Source organism: Pieris napi, chromosome 5 (genome assembly GCF_905475465.1).
Source record: "Pieris napi chromosome 5, ilPieNapi1.2, whole genome shotgun sequence".
NCBI lineage: Eukaryota > Metazoa > Arthropoda > Insecta > Lepidoptera > Pieridae > Pieris > Pieris napi.
Window position 1 is genome coordinate 5,562,679 of NC_062238.1, and position 21,255 is coordinate 5,583,933.

The 21,255-nt window shown below is 32.7% G+C and overlaps 1 protein-coding gene across 2 annotated transcripts in view; it reads left to right on the forward strand.

Annotated features, from left to right (window-relative positions):
* Window positions 1–2,205: 2,205 nt before the first annotated feature.
* The window catches only part of LOC125049383 (monocarboxylate transporter 9-like), a 35,081-nt gene continuing 16,031 nt past the window's right edge, over window positions 2,206–21,255 (forward strand). The window contains exon 1 of one of the 2 annotated variants that reach the window (XM_047648613.1): window positions 2,206–2,587. The gene's annotated coding sequence lies outside the window, so the exon portion shown is untranslated. Of the gene's footprint in view, window positions 2,588–16,929; window positions 17,054–21,255 lie in introns of those variants that run through there. The other variant, XM_047648614.1, reaches the window with a different exon arrangement.

The window sequence follows — 21,255 nt, forward strand, 5'->3', positions numbered from 1 at the left end:
CTTGGCAAGATCTGCCATTCGCTTAATATCATTTATCATATATTGTTTGACTATTGACAGATACTCTGGAATCTAAAAAAAAAATAATATTATAGATGTTGAGTAGAAAGAGAGTATAATTGATATAATTTTCAATAAAGATTGAGAGATAGGTTTCATTATTGGCTATGTGTATAATATTAACTGGAAATGACAAATATCTAAGAAATTCAAAGTTAAGTCTTCTTTTGTTATTGATGATGAAATGTGGTTCATTGTTACAGAAGAGTTTTCCATTATTTAGAAATCTGGAAATCTTTGGTTAAGGGACTGAAACCCTAATGAGTAAAAATATAATGCAGTTGTTTTACAATATTATGTTTACAGCAGCACGAAAATTATAATGTAAAAGGAAGGAGTTTAGCAAGTTTCGAGTCCAGTTTTTTAAATAAATATGCCGTCCTTCGGAAGTACGTACCAGTAAATCGTCTTGCTTCTTCCCGAGTTGAACAAATGCACATCTCGCTGCGTGGCTCTTATGTTCTTCCCACGGATCATCGGTCGACTCCCAACCATCCAACTCCTTACCACATAGAAAACATTTAGCAGCATCAGCATCTTTTTCTCCTGTTGCAACAGAGTAGAATCCAGCCTCTGCCATGTTACGGATGTTACACCGATTTTTGTCACTAAATGGCCAAATTTTAAATGTTTTAACTCGCTCCTCTACCATAAATAACGAAGGGTTTTTCATTTCAATTATTCTGATTACAGGATAGAAATTAGAAAAGAGATAATTTTTGTAAAAAAATATATGTATGAAGAAAAAGAATTCGTTGTAGAATTCAAAAGTTTATGTCAATTGTCAATTGTTAAATTGACATTTACCGCAGAATAAATATCATAGATGATATTTGTTATTTTGTGTCTGTTATAGTTATAGGTTCAAGTGATGCTAAATGTTTATAGAGAAGTAAATTTTGTTTTATCATTTTATAAAATATTATTATAATTTTCGTCAGAATGTTAAATTTATACTAATTCTTAATTCTAGATTCTTTAGCTGTCAAACCATTTTTTCTGTATGAAGTTTGAAAGATCTCGAAACTAGATTTAAATTTGATTGGCGTTCTAGAATACGGACCTATATCACTACGAGTATTGTATTCATAGTTCAATATTTTAGAAAAATAGATAAGGGGGCTTTTTAAAAATTTGCCAAAACTAACTGTCATTTTTATAAAAATTTAGTTATATACTTTCTACATGCACTACTGTTAAGGCATCGTGACTAAGCCCCAACGCATACACCAATATTGAATAGTTAAAGAGCAATAGTTTAAGATAAAAAAACAACAGCTGTTTTGTCACAATTTTAAGAATTGGTTTTATTACTTTTTGTAATAATAAAATGATCTAAAAATTTAATAAAATACCTGTTAGTGAACCCAAAAAAATAGTGCGTGCGTACAAAGTACACACTACACATGTCAAAAGTGTAACTTCTATGGCAGTTGGCAAACTAATTTTTAAGTCATGAGTCATGTTCATATTTATACAAATCGAAAACTTTTGATTTCCGAGATTAGAGGGAGAGAAAAAGGAAGATATGTTAGGAATTTAATTGTTATTAAAATATTAAGTGTCGAAAATTAATACAAATTATAAATTTAATTTTTTGAATTTATTTCTTCGATAATAAAAACACGTGGCATTTTTTTTTTTTTTTTTTTTAATATTATGGCAACAGCTTCAACTTTATGAACACGTGGCATTTTAATGTACAATTCGTCATATGAGATTTAAATAAACTATTTTGCATAAAAAATATAATACTAATACTTCATAAATTCTCTTTACGAAATTTTAATTTTAAAAATAGAATATCAATATGGTAATTCGCCCTTCTCACTCTCTCTCAATCGGTCTAAATCGCTCTCTCCCTTTTCTTGTCAAAAACGCTGCACATTTTCGAGACGTTCGGTAAAAATTTTACCCCTATGAGCCTAAAGAAGTTTCACTTCAATAAATAAATTTGCCTCAATTTACGAAAAATTATTATTTTATTATAAATATTTCTTATAATTACGAGCACTTGTGCCTCTAAAAATTGTTTACCTATGTTCAACTTCAGACTTCAGTGTTATTTTTTTTTTACATTTGTCTCTATCGTTCTCGGTTCTGTGTTCATTTCAATGACCAATCACAAATCATTCATCATTCGTAGTTCGTTTGCATCATTAATCATTTCACATTTTGCTTCGTGTTCGCTGTACCAGTTACCAATGTGTTTCAATTTATTTACCTAGATACAGAAAGTAGAAACTAGAAAGTAAACATAAATTTAGTCTTTTGAAATAAAAGCGTTCTCATTTTAATATTTACATATCTCGTACATAATAAAATTAAGAATATATACCTCGATACAAATAAATAAGCAATAGTTACGTTAATCGAAACAAGTGCCTGAACGTATAGAATAATTATTCTTTTGTTATTCTATTTGAAATAGTCTTTCTATAAGATTAATTAAGTGTTACGCGTTTTAACTAGTATTGCAATGGTCCGAGCTGTTTTCTAGCATTGTCCAGTGGTGTGAAACAATTTGGTAAGTGGTTTTTAATAAAATATAGACTTAATGCTGTCACTCATCACTTGTTAATATTTTACCTTGAGAACATTTGGGTGGGAGGTAATTATAATTACTTTGACTCTTTATTGCATGTTTATTTTCTCCTTTTGTCTTCTACACATTCAACATAACTGTTTCCTAGTTTTTGATAAACAAGGTAAAGGTTTTGGTAAATAAGGTAATTAATGAATTTTTCATAACACATTTAGTGTACCTATCCATAATATGTAACTAATATGCAACTATTGTGATAGCTTTGACTTATAACTTTATGTAACAATGGTGTAACATTTATTTATTTATTAAAAACACTCCTGCCCTAACAGGCAATCCTAATTTGACAAGAGTGCACAATAAGTGACTAAAATTTACTGACATATAAAAAACATATGTAAGAAATTAATTAGGAAAAACAAAATCACATTATTAATAATACAAGAAATGAACTAACTACTATAGGCACTAACAAAAAATAGAACTTTTGACAGTTCACTTAACGGACAATGCAAAAGGTCTTACTTACTGGAATTACTGTCCTTGCCATGTAACAAATTTATAAAGTATATCACAAGCGCGAATTCTCGGCGTACTCTAAGCTTGTTGTAGCCTACAGAACCAAGAGTAAATAAGGTTGCATACATGAGTGGGTAAAAAGGGTACACACCGTACATCCTAAGGTAAATGACAAAATCGGTTATAACTGCCTTGAGCTATAATCATATATTTGGTTGTCATACATTATATTTTATACTATACCCCCTTTACTAATTCTATATAAATACTTTATGTAAACAATTGTTACATAATTATAAAAATGATTCCAAAATGTATACTATACTGTGCAAACACTTTTAGTGTAAAGTGTAGTAGTGACCTCATGCAGTACAAAACATTAAACAACCTTCCCACCTGTAGAAATAATAGCATCTGCAACTATTTCTACTGGTGGTACTAATGTATCAATATATATAAGAGAAAGACCGTCAACCAATTCAAAATAGGTAAATTTTTGTGAGCAAGCAATAACATACATTTGTAATAGGCTGTACCCTCTGGTTTCGCTAATATGTTTCAATTTAAATCAGTAGTTCCTGTGATTTGTTTCTTATCAAAACAAAGAATCTTTTCAGCTAGATGTTTATAGTTATTATAGTGTAGCATATCTCATATTAATTCAGTTAAGGTCTCGTTCTCTGGAAATTCCGTAATCGCCTTATGCGACATAAAACTGGAACATCGCGAGAGGTCAGGGGATATTTCCAGGATAGGCTGGAATCGATGCGAAAAGCGCACTGCAGACCCATTTCGTATATTATTATCTTTACATATATTCAAGGGCATGTTGCGTTATCACTCGCTCTAGAACTCAGCCATGCAAATATGAGTCCGAGGATTCTTTTGTGATCGACTGAAGATACATAAAGGTCGGGCAATTTTTGTTTAACCCACGAAACCTCTATTGAATCCGGTTCTCGTGAAAATAATTCGTTGAAACGATGATATTTACCTTTGATCGAATGTAGGCTGTGCTAATCCAAATCTCGTGTTGTTCCTAAAGAATTAAAATTCATACTTATTTATTTCTACTATATTACGATTACGATAACTCAGTAACATTTTAAATACGTATCGAAACCAATAAACGCTAACGAGCGCACATAGAACCCGAATCAATAAAAAGATATAAAAAATTGTGACGACATGAGTGCGAAATTTACTGAAAGGGGCAGAACTAAGCTAAAATACCTTTGTTTGTTAAACTTTGTTTATATCGCTATTCGTATGATACGATAAATGTGCATAAAACCATAATAATATGATTTGGCATCAAGGTTATAGAGAGAAGCTCTACAGTTTATTAGATTAGTATACACAATACAGCGTTTTAGAAAAGTATCGTTAATCAAGAATCCTTTAAATGCGATACAGCTATTTCCCAATAAAGTGATCATTAGTCTATTGATGGCGGTAATTAGGAGCAATTGGAAACTGAGGTCAATTTATTTTCAGATTGTTCTCGAATACCTTCAGGGACACACGCGTTACACGTGACATACAATAAGTATGTTACTGGAGCTCTCTTACTATTTAATGCTATCTATGGTTTTTGAGTGATGACTGTTAGTTATACATTTCTGAATCTAATTGAAATTATTTTCTAAAAATGCAGTTTTGTTTCATTGAACACTATAAATAACAATTACTACAGTCCACACAATAGTTTTTTTCTTAACTCTCAAATCATTTCATTACGATAAAAACATTGTGCGGAGTATGAAAATTTACGCATCAGATAGCATGTTAAATGTATGAATAGGATTTTTCCACACCATGGCTGCGTCGGATAAATTAAATGATGTTTCGCTACTTGCTTCTATTCTGATAAGAGAATAGTGTTTAAATAAAGTAACATTTAAATTTTTGAAAATACATAGGTTTGTTTAGTATATTGTCGTATTAATATAAATGAGATTGAAAATTTTCTTCGCATCTTTGAGTCTAACAAAACTCGGCAGTATTTCTGCTATTTTTTAATCACCTCTGTTGGTACAAATAAAGAGAATAAGGATTACTGTTAAGTATACGGTGGTTCAAAGTAGGCACATTAGTGTGATTAAAGCCTATCCGCAAAACGCGTTCCTAGTTGCTATATCCCATTCATTTACTTCAACAAAACTTTTGCAGACACAAAGGGTGCACAGAAATTAAAAAATAAAAGCATCTGCCGTGTTCCCACCTCCCACACGTTTCTGGGTCAGCTTTGTGATGAAATAAACCTGTCGCGTTTCGATCGTTAAGCTCTAAATAATGATTTGTGATTTCAATCAGCTAGCTTGGTGTCATTGATAGAAATAATTGCCATGGACGTATATTGGCTGCGCAATGTCAGATATAGAAAGTTCATGATCGTAGGTCGCATTATTGATTGATATTGTTTTTCGGTTACTGTTAACTATTTATTAAGTAATTTAATATTTTATTAATCACCAGTGTTATTATCGTGTACTTAATTAAATGAATTAGTTACTTAATTTAATTAGTTCATTAATTTTTTGACGTTGATTAGTGTACAAATAGTTACATGAATAAATATTCTGACCGCATTTCCACTAATAACCAAACATAGTCATACAAGTCATACAAACATAATTAAGGAATAGAAATAGCATAAAATTATTAGGCCCTTAAGCGCCGCGGCCAGTCGTCTATCGCAGCACGCACCATATTCATTTCGATTTCAGTGACTGCTTTTTTTAAAGATGACTTCAGACTCTCAAAATTGTTATGGGGTTTATCACGGATCTTCATTTAAAACCTTTTTTACTGTTTTCCTACTGACACCCATCTACCAAGCCATCAACTTCTCTTTTCGGACAGGATTTATTGCTATCAGCTGCAGATCATCTTGATCGCTTTGATTACTGCTGGTGTTCTTGCGGAGCGTGACCGGCCAGTTCTTTTCTTGTTCTCAACACTGGGGACTTCATTGTACCTTTCAATAGTTCAGTACACACCTAAGCGTTATATTCAAAATTTTGAACAAATTGGAAATGGTACTCGGCGAGTGCCCACAGCGGTGCAACGCAATAACAGCTATTCGGTTTTCTTTCAACGTCCACTCCATCGTAAAAATTACGGAAAGTGATTGTTTTTTGTTTTAAAACAACAGTCAAACATTCAAAAATAGAATGCAATAATTTTTTTATAAAATCATGTGCCAGTGACAGAACTATGAGACCAACTACGTATATAGTCGTAATATTACGTTCTTTTTAAAAAATCTGTTATCATATATTACAAATTGTATTTGCGTTTATTTTTCTCTCCATTAGAATCGAAAGATAATATAATTTTACTAAATACGTACTTGAAAAAATAAACTTTCTCACTTCAAGTTTTGCCTCGCTCGAACAAGTATAATAAAACCTCATAATTTTTTAACCTTTCATGTTGAATTAGTACGTGAATACTGTCGTTGATACTCGTAAGACAACGTAAGCGTCAAAGCTTCCTACTTCCATATAGGAAATAACTATCCTAAGTCATCTTTCCGTCAAACGAGGTCAGGTATTTTAACCCATGAATTGACAGTAAAGGCGTGTTTAAAAGGGTTGTGAAACAACAGCTTATTTTCCAGAAATTATCAAGGTATAATTCCAGGCATTTTAATACCTCGTCTCTTTAAAGTTCTTAAATTACCGGATATAACACAGTTAATAAAATACAATGCAAGCGTGGAAAGCTTCCTTCTTCGGAAACAACTGTATTAAGCCAACTTTTCCGCTAAACGAGGTCAGTTAATTTAAACGCTTTTTAAAGTATATGTTTGGAATTTTTAGGTTTCTGTTGATAAATTACGTTTTAAGATTACGCATAAAGTATTTAATTTTGAGTTACACATTTTAGTTCATTTATCAAGAATCGGTTTCTAGAATGAATACTTTAAATCTAGTTTCAAGATCTGTCAAACCGTTGGTCGTTTGTAGTTTTGTCAAACCATTAGACTTGTATAAAGTTGGACATATTTGACAGCGCTGACCACGCGGTTGTTACTTGATATACTAAATATGTATAGTCCTAAAACTGTTTTTAGGCTATAAGTATCTACTAGGGGGCCTCATAGCCTAGCGGTCTTATTAAGTGGCAGCTAGGTTAGGCTAGGTACCGGGTTCGATTCCCGGTTCGAGGGCAAACTTTAATTTAATTTAAATTTGTTCTCGGCCTTTGGGAGGGTTGTGCGGTACCGGGCGAGTGTCTAAACCGTACATGGAGGGTACGGTCGAATTTGTAAAGACAAGCACGAATTATAAAAAATCCTATACTTGACGCTGGCTAATGCACAAATCGTGCCAGAGCCATTAAAAAAAAGAAGTATCTACTAATAAATATCAAGCAGAAGCTGGTGTTATCGACCACAGGAAGACACTAGTTAAGGCTTCTGTTTATCAAGTTCAAAGAAGTGTACTGTAGGTATTAAATTTCCGCTGCGGTTAAAATTCTTTGTTCCTACATTATATCTAAGTTGAACGTATTAGCAACTTGTCTTTCAGTTAGTGGTTTGTTACCCAACTCTTGTATGTCAATAGATATTAGTGCATAAAACAACCATCGCTTTAAAATATTGAATCTAAAGTAAAACGAAGATATTCTACAAAAATTATTAGTCTCCGCATGCATTTGTTTAATATCACCAATATCATTTGTTGACAGCGTGTCTCAGGCACAGAAGGCTGATCATCTACATGCCTATTACAACTAATCACAAAATAGATACTGAAAGTTCTATTTACGCGTAGTACATTAATCTCATCGTTTATTCTATCTCAAAATTTAGTAGCAGTACATGTCAAATAATGACTTCTTTTCAAGGTTCGTACTTGCCAAAAAATTAGACTGTAAAAGTCTAAGTTCGAAAGTCACCAACAAAACATTTTCATATTCGCCTCAAAGATCTCTTTAAATCTTTTGCGTCACTTGGAGATGTTACATAACTTGTCTAGTACGTTTTCAGGTTTCTACGATGACAATGCAACTCTATGAGGGCACTTTTTAAAGGTTAAGTGTCATCCCACACGTTTTATTTTAAGTGCTATTAAAGATTTTACTCGTCAGTGGTGCTGACTTCACTCTTCTGTAGCATGTCTTAATGATTACATTGTATTAATTTTAATAATAAATGCGGTGAGGTAACCATATATAGGCATTTGCTCCTCCTATTCCTTCCAAATTCCTCTTCAGCTCGCGCTCTCCTCCCGTCAAGTAGACTCTGTACCAATGCCAATGTAGGAGTCGGTTACTCCATCGATTGTCTTTAGTTCTTGCGACAGGTCCGGGCCATCTCTACTTTAGTTAACTTGCCAATTCAACAGTCATTACATTGTATTAATTAATGAATTTAATAAAAAGCGGATCAATAGTTGTACATGAATAATTAATAATTTCAAGGTTGATAGTTGAATTTAATTAATCGGATGTTATTAAAATTCAATAGAATAACACAATTTCTATTCTTTAATAAAAAAACAATGTCTTATTAATTTTTGAAAATAATCAAAATTTGATTACAATTTATTGATTACAATTACAATTATTGTAATAAAAATACGGTAGGATATTATGAAATAAAAAACATATGTTTTAAATTATTAATCACTTCCGAGATTTTTGTAGTCGGTTAGTAATACTATAAAGGTTTCCTTTGAAAAGTGAGGAATAAGAATACCTACTATATTACTTTTTTCCAATTCTCCATAACATACATCATCAAAGCAAAAACGTATAATATTAACTAGTACATCAGTCGGATGCTTATATAACGACGCCTCGAACTCTCCAGTCACGTAGTCGTGTCATAGTAATTCCCATGCCAATTTAGCATTGGTATCACATATTGTAGATATAACATATTAGTTTCTATGAAGACGAATAAAGCAACTGAGGTTACCTGACCTGCGAAAAAATTTTAGAAAAAGAAAATACTAGAACTAAATCCAGACTACATAATACTCTTGCGCTAAACAATCTGTGCCTCTGCGCTCACACTTAGTAGTAACTGGAGTGAGAATCAAAAGCTTGTCAAACTCTGCTTGCAGACATTTTTAATTGGCAACCATGGATTATCGTATAATATAATAAAAATCTATAATTTTTCATTAAAGTTTAAAACAAACAGGTATATTTTTGTTTAAATAATTAACAAAAATATACCTGCTAACTGCTGACCGAGCTGTTGACCACAATTTAAAAAAAAAATACATAATTTCCTTTCAATATTCATTTAGAATTAATTTCATCAAAATGATAGATAGCTGCAGAATCGAGCAGTTGGATCTTAGTCTATTTAAAACGATATTACTTAAAAAGTTGAACTGTAAAAATAATTGATTATATTGGTATCTCTTTGCACTCGGGTTCTTATTTAAACAGGCCACGCGTTATTTTAAAAGTGTACGTATTCTATACAAAAATGATTCATAGCAATTATTATAACTACTATTTTGAATTCAGAACCCATTACTAGGGAATGGAGGCTAAAATCGAAGCACATCGAAAAACCTGCAGCAAAAGTTTTAAAACCGCCAATTGTAGGTCAAAGCGAGTGGTTTGATCCGAAGTTTACGTTCGCAACTGAGTACAACTGTATAGAATATACAAAGCCAGCAAACGCGAAGTTTGTCGCAATGTCCTTGAAAACTCCTTGACACTTGTTATGTGAGGCGACCCAGATGTAGCCAAAGGAATAGTCTATCACCCTTATGAAGTTTTGTTCTCTCATACGTGATACTAACATACACACTTTAAAGGATGGACATAGGCATAGCTAACACCTCGAACCAAATGTTTGAGTTTATTATATGTATAAGATAATAAAGGCAGTGCCACAGAATAGTAAAAAGTTCCGAAAAAATTATCGCGGCTTTGACTGGCATCTTTAAAATCTATGAAATTTGTGTGATGAAACAATAATGATTGTTTAATGACGCGGTTCGCTTTGCATTTGCGGCACGCTTGCGGTTCCTACATAACTTTGCCTTTTAATGTATTTGCTTATGATATGAAATTACAATGTCGATCCTCTCTTTCTGTTTATATTTCTAGTCATGGTTTAAAGCAAGTATATTATATGTATTAAATATCTATTTATTAGATACATTTAAATACCTATTAAGATTTAATATTGTCGCTAAGCATCTCCATTGCAGCCAGCGATTATCTGTTGCAATCAAATGCAGTTTATAAAGTCCGCATTGCAGCGCCTCGAATTTCCTTCTGTGAATATTATATGATCCCGGTTTTCTTTAGCCGTAAACACTGAGTCTTATTAATTACACAGTCTAAAGTGAGACCAGGTTGTATGTTTAGCTATCTTTTTCTTATCTTAGAAATAAAAGAAGATATATATAAATACCCAAACTACATTTACTCTAAGATTATTAAGAAGGGTAAGATTAACTATAGATGTATGTCAATGGATGCATTAGGGAGCGTTCAAGTATTACGTAATTTTTTTTGTCCTTTTGTAAAACGTTACGATGCAGGGCGAGGATTGAATTACGCGTTATTGTTAATATTATTTTCGACTTTCCAGTAAAAAATACGTAGTATAACATATTATTAGCAAAAAATAAATTAAATCAATTACCAAAGTAGTATTTACTCGTTTTGATTAACGGAAACTAACAGTTGAAAAATTGATATTCTTTAAAATAGACAAAAATGAAGAGAAATATACATTATTCAGTTAAGGCTTAAAATAACTAAAAGATGTGAACGAGAGGTCGTGCGCTCTAACCCCGACCGATGATTCTTTCGATGAGCGCAATTAACATTTGTCCGTACACGTCTAAGAAAAACGGCTTGTGTCAACAAAAATACGATGTTGTGTGGTCGTAAGAAAGAGCGATTAAGGACTAATTTTTATTTTCGTTTGTCAAATCCAATGCCTTTTTGACCTACGGCAGTTACACTTAGCACCAAATGTCGACGAATCTGAGGATTAGGTACTTCCCTAATATATTGATTAATGAAACATGCATAAATCAACGCAAATCGCAATTAATGTAAAGAGTTTATGAATAAGACCGAAGGCTTTTTAGTTTAATTGTACCTACTGAATGACGTCTACGTATTGACACACGTGTTTGTAATAAAGCGTTAATAAAGAGCGTATGCAGAGAGTATTGTTCTTGCCACGTGCAATAAATTAGATATAATTGAAAAAAAAATCAGGATATGTGACAGAATAAAAAAAACGCATGGTTATTTGAATTTTTTTTCTTCTGCGCGTCTTTGCAATCAGCCAGACTGAGCGAATTTGTGCTGTGGTGCTGTCATGTGTAGTGGCTTCCCTTTGGAAGCATCTACTATCTACTGCCTAGAGCTACTGCCGGTCTTCCAGCTCTAGAATATGGTGACGTTTTAGTCGTCTCACATACTGTCCTATGGTGAGTTGGCGAGCAAGTTCGTTCGGATGACAGATCAACAGCTCTTTGTATTTAGCTGCCAGTCTCCGGATTTCCTCTTTGATTGTTCTCATTTCAAGGTGTACGTGAACTTTGTCGTTCGGTTGTCGTTTGTAGGTGGTTATTTACCATGGTACTTTTGCAATTGCTCTTATGATCTTGGTCTGTTGTCGCTGAAGTATATTGGAGTAAGTTGGTATCATGTGCATTGGTCCAAATGGGCTTTAGGGTGACTTTATATTTTATAAGGATTTTACTGTCTAGAGAAAATCTCGAGTTTCTTCCAAACATTCTGTATAGGCTGTAGCTCCTGCTTTTTACATTTGATGTGGTTATTTGAAATAGTATTTTTTTATCGATTGTATTTTGACTAATCAGTAAATATTATCATATATGTAGTTTAATTTAAACCTAACAAAACTTGTTAAATAAAAGAGAGAGTAAACGAGTAAGAGTTATTTAATAACATTTCTTAATACGTCTGCATTGTATTCGTATTAGGCTCTTTTCGCATTTAATACTTATTACTTTTATATGATAAAATTACCGTTGATAAAAATATCGCAGCTACTTACATTCATTATCTACGAAGATCTTTATCAGATTTTCGATTATATAGATAAACTTCGATTAGCGCGCTACTTTGTAAGCTTTGAAACAGGAAAGCGTAGTTTTATATAAGGGACTAGATGACCCGTACCTACTTCGTATCACCTACATATATTTGTGTCAAAACTTAATACAACATTTGTAAAACAGATTAAAGAGATCGGACCTCATACTACAGCTATGAAACACAAATTTCTGATTGGTATCTATAAATATATGACTACCAAGTAACAATTTTTTATTAAACAAAAGACATCAAATATTTCCCAGCTAGGAACACTTTCAGTATTTTTCTTTACTTATTATTTATGTTTCAAATCGTTTAAAACTTCGCCAAACTTCCACAAATATTTCAAGATCATTAGCCAAATCGGTCCAGCCATTAGCGAGACAAACGAACAGCAATTCATTTTTATATATACATATTATATATATTATTCATTTAATCTCTCAGTAACAACTCTGTTGCGTAGTTCTAAAGATTCCATGCTCACTTCAAGTGTAAATGAATGGGGACTTTTACTTTTTTTATTTTTTATTTATTTATAATACTCTACTTCCCTGCCATTGTGTCCAGGGACTTTTTCTATTTCTAAAATTTTTACAAAAATATGATACCTACATGATATTAATTACAATAAACCACTTCACAAATGGTGTGTTACGCGTCTCGCCAAATACGCCCCGGCTACATCGGTAATATTTTTATTTACAATATTCATGGGCGAGCCGTGGCGCAATTCCTCGCGAGACCCGCTCTTTCAGTTCTGTTTGCCGTCTTTATACATTTTTTTTTTTTTGGGGAACCGTTCCAGGCACGGTCTGTGTTTTATTAACATGTCCTGTAGGCCGTTACGGTCTACAGTCAGCATTTGTTGCTCCAGGTCGTGCCTGGATGCGAATATAGGGCAATGTAGAAGCACATGTTCTACTGTTTGTTCTTCATTACTGCAGGCACATGTTGGGCTTGTCCTAATTTTAAACCTATACAGGTAATGTGCAAAGGCTCCGTGCCCTGCAAGAATTTATGAAATTCACTCATTGGCACGGATGTCTATCCTCTGTCATAAAGACAATTGCGGTCAACTATAAACGCTTTATATATGTATAGTGCAATAAACATACACACTTCAAACGAACACTTCTTTTTCGCGTCAGACTAACAAGTGGATATTGTACCCACATTGTAGCAGACAAAAAGCGGTAGACCGAAAAGACAAAAGGTATCGTACAATAGCCTTTGACCCTGTGATACCTATGCACACATCAGAGGTCGGTCAAAAAACTTAAAATAGCTTGTGGTTTGAATATCGAGTTTTAATTAGAACTTTACTTTTTAACCGTCGATTGTTGTTAAGGTTAAGTTAATTTTAATGTTATACTGTTTATATAATATAACGTGCACTCATAGGCTGTAAAAAAGTATAGCAGGCTTCCATACAAGTTTTGTACCCCCTAAATAGTCAATGTACTCATAAAACTGTTATTTATTATAACGATACTATTATAGTATTAAAAACAAAACTAAAAATAAGACATACTTGTCCGGGTAAAAAAGGGTTATAACAGTTCACAGACTACAACATTCAATTGACATAATATAGTTCTGCCCTGCGATTCTGTAACTCACTTTTCGAACTCACACAGCGGTTTTCGCATCGGCGGTCGCTCTCAAATCAGTCGTGAAGCAGTCATTTTATGATTTGGCATTCTAATAAACAATAAACTACAATAGCCCGGTCATTTTAGACAATTGAAATAAAGAAAATTCCGACAAAGCCAAATTTTCGTAGAGACCTTAGGTTTACCACAAGGAATAAAGTGTCAAAAGTCCCCATCAGTCCCATGTGAGCTTAGCGACTTATTCGGGGTCCAAGGTCAAAATTTTAGGTTTTTTGGATTTTTCTCGAAAACGGTAAGTTTTATCGAAAAGTACCTCAAAGCACAGTTGTAGATCTTAAAATTCTCTATAAAAATGGTCCCTATGATTTTTTCTCTAAGACCCACTATTTTCCAGATATTGCGCTTGTAAGAATCACGTTCTACATAATATGCACACATTTCCTCACCACCTGTGAGGTAGTGTACTCGGCGCGTTTTTTTTAACGTGGTATCCCCGGTAGGCCTATTTCACGAACCTTTGTGACGATATTTTCAGGAACAATAATTATTTAATAGTATGAAGATTATTGATATGGGTTATTGAGTTTAACTGTCGTTCAAACTTTTTTTTATTACTTTAATCTGACTCATACTCTTCATATTCAACTTCAACAATCATGTTTTCTTCAATTTCTTCTTGTTCTTCTTCTTCTCTTTCCTGTTGATAAGCGCTTAGAAATTGTTCAAATGAAGATGAATCAGTTGTCTCTTCATCAAAATCACATGAATCTTCCTCTCTTGTATTTAATTGAACATTTGAGCAAGAGACACCTTGGCAATTGGTACACGCTGGAGAACACTGCAAGCCTACTTTTTTACAGCCACATTTGGCACTACAACCTTTCTTGCAATTGCAAAAAATAGCGTTAAGAACTTTTTCTGGAGCAGGGGGCAGTAAAGTTCGAATCGGTTCCAAAGTATTATTTATCAATTTCCAACCCCAGTCTTCAGGGTTCAGTTCATTGCCTTGCCATGTCTGAACTTGATAGTATACTCGAAACAAATGTTGACTAGCAGATGCCGATGTTGGAGGAAGACAAGATAGTTGTACTTGCTTTTTGTTTCGTGTATTTTTTACAAATGTTAAATATCTGTACGTATCTATGCAATCAATTTTTTTTGGAGCTCCATAAACCGCAAGAAGAAACCGAATTCCTTTAGTAATTAGTATTTGAGGTGAAGAATTAATTTCTGTAAATACTTTTGCGCAGTCAATCAAATCATTTTTTTCAAATAATTTTAATACTGAATTTTTGCCCCTTCTAAACATTGCTAACGTAGTATCGCATCCGGTCATCGCATGTAAAAATAAAATAAAGTTTTGGCATTTTGTATAAGCTGACAAACTTTTAGAAGAATATATTTCTGTCCGTTGCTGCACCTTCCCAGGTTATACTAATAATGTATACATAAAAGAGACACGAGTAGGCATTTTTGCTTGCTTGAGTACCTAAATATGTATATACGTGGCATATGTGGAATATGATTCTTACAAGCGCAATATCTGGGAAATAGTGAGTCTTAGAGAAAAAATCATAGGGACCATTTTTTTTAGAGAATTTTAAGATCTACAACTGTGCTCTGAGGTACTTTTCGATAAAACTTACCGTTTTCGAGAAAAATCCAAAAAACCTAAAATTTTGACCTTTGACCCCGAATAAGTCGCTAAGCTCACATGGGACTGATGGGGACTTTTGACACTTTATTCCTTGTGGTAAACCTAAGGTCTCTACGAAAATTTGGCTTTGTCGGAATTTTCTTTATTTGATCACTATTTTTATGTCTAAAATGACCGGGCTACAAGCTCTCACCACGATGCGAAAACCGCTGTGTGAGTTCGAAAAGTGAGTTACAGAATCGCAGGTACTTATTGCACAGAACATAATTCATAGCTCTCTCATAACTCACTAATCATAGCTCTTGACACGATATCTTTGTCAGTTGGCAGTTGTTTATAGACCGATATGAATGTGAATAATCGATTATTAATAATACTTAGACTTTTAGAATAGAATCATCATTATTGATTGATTGAGGAATAGGATTATTTGACTTTACTTGGTAGTGACTGTAATACTAATAATATTTTTTTTTGTTGTATAATAATATAGAGCATATTTTATTCATAGTTCCCAGAAACAATCTCCATCTATTTCGGAAGAACTAGATTCAATTCAAGTCGAAATAATAATCCCTTGAGGCAAAGAATATACTTACCAAATAGTCAGAGAAGAGAGTAAAAACAAACATATATCCTCATAATTTATAGTTTGTAATACATTCAGTCTTACTACTATTGTATTAATGTAATAAATGTTTTAAAATCAAAAATCAATTGGTCATTGTTCTAATTTAATACAAATAAAATAAATCACAAATTGTACTGTGTACTCGTAATCCTACTTATATAAAGGACTTATCTCTCTTGACGACATTATCTTTAGAATATTGTGCCGGTTTTAAGTTTATACATGAATCGACTAGGAATTTATTCTAGAATATTCTAACGTAAATTATTGTCTGCTATGAAAGACGGAATGTTTAATTCTATGAAAATGATCGATTTTAAGCGGTGTAACAGCTGTTTATCATATTATTTCAAAAGGGTTTAGCGAAAAAATTCTTTAATGTTAAGCGAAAATAGTCTTAACCGTTTTGACCACGCGATTCGCAATTTTATTACTAATTGAAACGATTTTAATCCAGTAGAGCTATGAACCTACATACTACTAACTTTAATAAACTTAAATACCTGTTTAGAATAGTGTAAAGCATAAATAAATCTTACATATTCGATATATTCTAAAACAAAATGGATTCAAAATGTCTCTAGAAAAGATCACACAGACGAGTAGATATTCCGGCTCCTCAATTTGCGCTTCTATTTGAATTGTCGTTTCATTCATACGATAATAAGTAATTTAGTGCTGTATTGACCGAGGACGACTCAATAGATAATCTTTTATCTGGCTATTAAATAATGAGACGTCGTGCTGAGCACCGGTCGCTCAGTGGTCTTTTGGCCGTAGACTCCTCAATATCACACCATAATTCCTAAATTCCCTTCTAGTTTCCTCAGTATTTATAGTGAAGTGTTCAGTGTATTAATAGTATATAGCGTGATTAATAAGTGAGAATGCGGTGATTTATTCAACGGATTTTGGCAATAGGATTGTCCACGACGGCCAAGATGGATATACAAATAAAGGTGAATGTTGTTTACAATTTCGTAAATGAAATGTTAATACAAATTCGTAGAAGTTTACAGTTGGAGTTGATTAAACAGTTATTGTGTGGTTCGTTCGAAGCTTAGTTCAAATGGCAGGTAATCCGTTTGAAGAGCAAACATAGCTTCAACTTGTTTCCGAGTAGTTTGAGAATACTTCTCGGAAGTGTTTTCTAAATGTGTCGAAAGATATACATTTATGAATTTTATTCTTTCTTTTTCTTGAATTAATTCTGAGACGATAGAGATAGTGCGAGTTATTAAATAAGCAAATATACTGAATAATATTTTGATTTCTATTGCTGTTATAAGGGTTTCTGTAATATACTAAGGAAATATGTTAATTTCTTGGAGCGTGTAATTTATAAAGAAAACGACGAATAATGAAATGTTTTTATTTAATTACTGCCTTGTTAGAGCAATATTTGATTTGTACGAAATTTTCTTCAACTGGTGTATAACCTAGAATTAGACAATCATATTACAAATTTACTTGATTCCCTGTTTTAGTAAAATAAATGTATCCACTGTTTTAAGTTGATTTCTAATTTCAACGTCATTCGCCTTAAATTGAGCCGTAAAATGACTATTATTTCTTTTACAAAATACTTGCAGATATCCGCTTCTTGCATACATAATAGTATTTATGTATACTCGGCTAAATAATAGTCAAATAATTATAAATTCATCTTACCTCCGGTTTGTAAAAACGTGCCCAAAGCGTGGTCAAGAGTGCTTTTGGAGCAGACGTTCGCCTATATTATTATGATAACATTATCGTACTGTGACCCACGAGATATTATTCTCAGTAATTGTTTACAATTTTGATAATTTACAAACAGATAAGCAATTGTTACACTGATTTAGAATAGAGACGTTTCACTTTGACTCCTTCATGTCAACATCATTTTCGACAAACGAAGATCGTACTTAGTGGTAATTGATCTCGTGTGATCTTGAGTCTATATGTGAAAGGTCACTTAAGCAATTCAGGAAAGATGTAATAATTTAAGATTTAATTGGAAATGTAATCCTCATTCCAAAGGCTGTAAAAACTTTTGATGTAAAGTTGAAAGTTTGAGTTAGAAACCATGAAAAAAAAAAAAAAATGTGCTTTAATTAAAATAATTATACGAAGCAATTTAACTAATATTTTGAATTTGAACCTAGCGTAATACAATACAAGTATAAGGATTTTTTGTGAAGCATTCAAGGGTAGATATTAAATAATGAATTTACATAATCATTATTTTATATATATAATACCTATAAATTACTACACTTTAACAACTTATATATGTAGTACCTACTGCCGATCGTCACATGTTTTGATAGACTTACTGCTTTGTTTCACTCGGATTGTGTTGGACGCGTTTTTTTGATTCCCTTTTTGCCAATTATATTTGTTAGTCGTTACGTCCTCAGTTTTATAATTTTGTAGTGAGTGTTTTGTGCGTTTTGTGACTATTGTAAGGCAAGGTAGTAGGTTATCAGTCTAACCTCTCTTATTATTCCAAAACTGCCTTTCTTATTGATAAGGATATATCGAGATGAGGTATGTTCTCAGGACTTATTATTTTAATAAAAAATTGTGTATCGACGGCCACCGAACCGTTCTTTGTGGTACACCTACTATTAAGCAATTTTTTGTGTACATCAGGAATATGAAGTTTCATACACCTAAGAATATTTGTAGGCTTTGAGTAAAACATTATTGTTATACTATATTTATGCCAGATAAATGTCATACTAAGATTTCCCAGTAAATCTAACCCTGTTGCGTCTCATGAAAACACTAAGGCAAGTGAAACTGGCATTAAGCCAGCGACCCGAAAGCCTTTTTCCGGATCGTAAACTTTATGCCTGTTCTAGTACAGCTTAATTTCACTTCGAACACATTTTCCGAGAAAATTCAGGAGTATTTTTCAGCGCATTTCTTTGTGGCTCGTAAAGGAATTGCTTTGGTGCTAAATTCTCGGTGCAAATGGTAAAATATGTAGGGAAACTTATCAAATTAATCTCTTTATTTCACATAGAGAGATTTCATCAAACAGTATTAAATAATTTTTAAGGTATGAGATGAATAGCTGCTACACATTTCGGGATAGCTAACTCCAAAACTATCGCCTGCGTGGATCACTTTTCTTCTGGGCTTCATTTTTGACAAACCAATTAGTATTTTGGTTTCGTAGACGTTAATATATTTATCATAGAGCTCGTCAGCACTTACACTCGTAAATCATAGCTTATGTCATTATTACGATATAAATAAAGGTTTTTCATCGTGTGTAAAATAAGCCAGTTTCTAAGAGAATTTGTAATGAATTTATCTAAGCTCCTATGAAATGGTATTGATTTCCCTAGGGGTCGTACGGAGCTCGTAGTTTTGTATTAACATGACTTACGTGACAGTATTAGGCCTTAAATTATAATAAAACTGTATCATCTTGGTTCGATTACTGATTGAAATGTTGTTACGTTATTAAATTGAGTTCCCTTTTTACATAGTAAATTAGGCGCGTGTTTTTCTTAATTTAAAGTCAAAAGTTAATATAGGTATAATAGTGCGTAAAATTGCAAGTTGATATTAAAATATATTTATATCGTAATAAGCTCATTAAGTTACTTCATCAAATATCTAATAAAGGTAACTAATTATATTTTGGACCCCGGGGGCCTCTTTGATGCGGTCGTGTTAATTACCCAAGGTGGTTTAGTGGGTATAGCTCACCCGTGTCTTAGTAGCCGAGTGCCTGGAGTGAGTCACGCTGTACCATTTTTAAAAAGAAAAGGTATCTTATTATTATTAATTTGAATTTATAAGGTTCTATGTTTAAAATACTGCAAGAATGTTGGTAATACACGTATCTTATAAAGGCATCGCATAGCTTTATTTAAATATAATGTAGTAGTCGAGTAAATGATATATCGTTGTATGTATATCTAAATTTAACTCGACGGGATGGCGCGCAGCATCTAGTATTAAATACGGCTTCACCTGAACTTATAGATAAAGCTTTATCTTGTTAGACCAGTGATATGAGTGATTCGTTTAACTGTATGATTGGATGAATGGTGTGTTAAATGGATAATACGCGTTTAAACAATGACACGCGACTGTGGTTGAGAGGGCCCGCCGTTACCTCCCACGTTGTTCTACTCTATTGGTAGAACGAAGTGTGAAAGTTTAGGCGTTTGGGAAAGACGAGTTTACTGCCACGTTTTCTAGTTGGGGTTAGGGTTGGTGGACTCAGTTTCCGCAATTAGACACTTAGTTGGTCCGTTGTGCGTTGTTTTCTAGTTGGTAATAGATGAGAGAGATACTTGAAATAACTGAACATTCCTGAATGTGCCTGTAAAAGTAATTGTAAAATTTTCATTCGCTAAAAATTTAATATCAAAATTCGAATATAATAAGCAATAAATATCTGTTTAGAATGAGCAGAGTTACGAATAGAAGGTGAATTAATATTAATAATATTTTATTTGGAATGTAATCGCTATCCGAAAATTGATTATCGTGAATTATTTCGTTATTTTAAACGAAGGTCTGTGTCAAGATAACAAATCTTTGATAAAACCAGATTCTTTAAATTATACCTATTTCTTGCCAATATTTGTATGTCTATACACAATATAGCCATGGTTAAACCTTGTTGTTCGGAATTAATTAATTTTACATACCATATACAACTAAATATTAAAAAATTGTACACCATGAGTATTTTGTGGTATTATTTTTGATTAATTAAAACACTGGCTGTACGCTTGGCCTGTAGAATCAGAGTCGTTCATTAAGCATTACGGTTAATTTAGTTAATTCACCAATAAATCCAGTTGGAAGTGAACAAAGGTGCTACTGCTCTATACTTAAATCACTCGCTAACTAGGACTCAACATTTAGTTTCTGAAACCGTTTTTAGATTTAATCTACCCTCTGAGTACGGCAGATATTGCATTATTGACAATTATTAATGCAAGTTTCAGGTTTTATTATGCTATATCATTTATCGTTATACTTAAAAAATGCTAGTCTTAATCTTTCATATCGACAATAAGAAAGCGTCGACCACAATGGCTTCTGTCTGAAAAGGGTAAATGCAGGAAATACATTAACTGAGATACTTTGCACTAGTCACACTCTTCTATCCATCAAGTTAAAACGTTAACATAAAATATAAGAC